We start from the raw sequence: 2,849 nt of genomic DNA on the forward strand, positions 1-2,849 counted from the left end.
GCAAAGTAAGTCAGAAAGAGAAAAACAAGGGTCATGTATTAACGCACATATATGGAATCTAGAAAGATGGTACTGATGAACCTACTAGTAGAGCAGCAGAGGAGACACAGACATTGAGAACAGACTTGTGGACACGGCTGGGGGCGAGGAGAGAGTGAGACAAATAGAAAGGAGCCTGGAAACATACAGACTACCGTATGTAAAATAGACAGTGGGAATTGGCTGTATGACTCACGGAGCTCAAACCCGTGTTCGATGACCACCTAGAGGGGTGGGATGGGGCGGGGAAGAGGAGGGACGATCAAGAGGGAGGGGACATATGCATACCTATGACTGATTCATGGTGAAGTATGCCAGAAATCAATACAATATTGTAAAGCAATTATCCTTCAATTCAAATAAATAAATCTTGAAAAAAAAAAAAAACCCAAAATGTGATATATCCATACTATGGAATATTATTCAGCCATAAAAAATAAAGTACTGATACCTGCCACAACATGGATAAACCTTGAAAACATTATGCTAAGTCCACAAAAGTCCATATATTACTGTGCGATTTCATTTATAGGAAATATCCCGAATGTCTTGGAACTAGACAGAAGTGGTGGTGGTTGCGCAAGCCTGTGAATATAATAAACACCACTGACATATGTACTTGAAAATGGTGAATTTGTGTTATGTGAATTATATCCCCCCAAAAATGGAAAAAAAAGCAAGTGGCTAATAAGCCTGGAAATAGAGATCAAACTCACTAGCAATCTTGAATATTCAAATTAAAACAACAATCAGGATTCATTTTTCCCATCACTAGATTGTGAAAATTTACAATCTATACACACACAGCATTTCATGGTTGTAGAGAAATCCTTATGTCCTGTTGGAGGGAGAATAATCTGGCATATTGTGTTTATACTCTTATGGGTAAATAACATCAATCCCAAGAATGTACTCTATGCTTACATTTGTACATATAAGTAATGTTTAAAGCTGTTTGCTGTAGGATTGTTATTAAGAGTTAAAAACTGAAAACCATTTAATTGTATAAGCCTACAATGCATGGAATGTTAAGCTACTGCTAAAAAAATTAGGCAGGCTTATATGGAAAGAGTGCCCCAAATATAATTTTTTAAGCAGTTATCATATATACATATATATGGTATGTACATATAGGTGTGTGTGTATATATTTATATATGTATATATATATCAACTATAACTTTTTAAAATGTTACATTATGTATACACTTATATACCTTATATATATAGGGGCTTCCCTGGTGGCTCAGAGGGTAAAGAGTCTGCTTGCAATGAGGGAGACCCAGGTTCTATCCCTGGGTTGGGAAGATCCCCTGGAGAAGGAAATGGCAACCCACTCCAGTGCTCTTGCCTGGAGAATCCCATGGACAGAGGAGCCTGGTGGGCTACAGCTCACTAGGTCACAAAGAGTCAGACACGGCTAAGAGAGTTCACTTCCACCTTATATGCTGCTGTTGCTGCTAAGTCACTTCAGTCGTGTCCGACTCTGTGTGACCCCATAGACGGCAGCCCACCAGGCTCCTCCGTCCCTGGGATTCTCCAGGCAAGAGCACTGGAGTGGGTTGCCATTTCCTTCTCCAATGCATGCATGCATGCTAAATCACTTCCGCTGTTTCCGACTCTGGGCAACCCCATGGACAGCAGCCAGGCTCCTCTTTCCACGGGATTCCCTAGGCAAGAATACTGGGTGGGTTGCCATCTCCTTCTCCCCTCAAGGTCTATAGGCCCCTTCCAACGTAGTCAGTGCTAAGTACAGTGTTTCATCTGTTGTGTACCTGTCACTTCCAAAGCGGTTCCCTCTGCTTATTTTGGTTTCTTCGGTTTACAAGTCTTTTCAGTGTCTAATTTCCACCATGACACAATAGGGCGAAGGTGGTCACTTATATATAGACATATATATATATATATATATATATACACACACACATATGAATATATGTATGAATGCATGTTAATTTGTAGTATAAAGACCAGAGGAGCATACACTGAATAATGGAAGATGAGATTTGGGGTAAGTCTTAATTTCTATCATTATTGTTTAAAGTTTTAAAAATAAGCATGTTTAAATCTTCTATAATCAGAAAAATGAATTACTCTTTATAACAATAACTGACTATCTTAAAACTCAAAACATAATATGGATACACTATGGCATATTTTAAGATATTTTCAAAGACCATTTTAGATAAGAAAATAAAATTTATTAGAATCTAGGATATCCTGGGATCCTTTTTTTGAAGTATTTCTTTACATGTGTTCATCATCAGTTAATGTTTTCTTTCCCCCTCTCTCACAGAGTTACTAAGAATCTTTATCTTTTTCTCCATGAAACATAAAAGAGCTGGGACTTTGGAAATAAGAGGCTTCCGTTTTTGGACCATAATCCTGCTACACAGGATCTCTGTGCCTGTGAGCAATGATTAATTGCTTAGCATCACTCTGATTATCAATAACTTCCCAGCTAACAAAGAACTCAGTGCATCTCACCTCACTGAACTGAAGGCTTTAATGCTATTCTGGGTTTCTTAAGAGCAGGTTCCTGTCTCATTAACCACTGTCCCTGAGAGCCGCCTCGGGCAGTGTGCACAATAGGTGTTTCCTAAACTGAACTGAAGTTGAGGAGAGAAAGAGGCAGAAGGATCCCAGTGATCCACATGCATTAGGGAGAATATAGGAGGTGAAGAGGAGAACGTTAAAATAGGACTCACCCTGAAATCGTTTAATAGGATTTCAAACATATTCCCCATTCTCCAGCCCATCTTTAAAAAGGCAAGACAGGAAATTCAGAGGAAAGTGACAAGAGGGAAGCGG

Source organism: Dama dama, chromosome 33, assembly GCF_033118175.1.
Source record: "Dama dama isolate Ldn47 chromosome 33, ASM3311817v1, whole genome shotgun sequence".
Classification (NCBI taxonomy): Eukaryota; Metazoa; Chordata; class Mammalia; order Artiodactyla; family Cervidae; genus Dama; species Dama dama.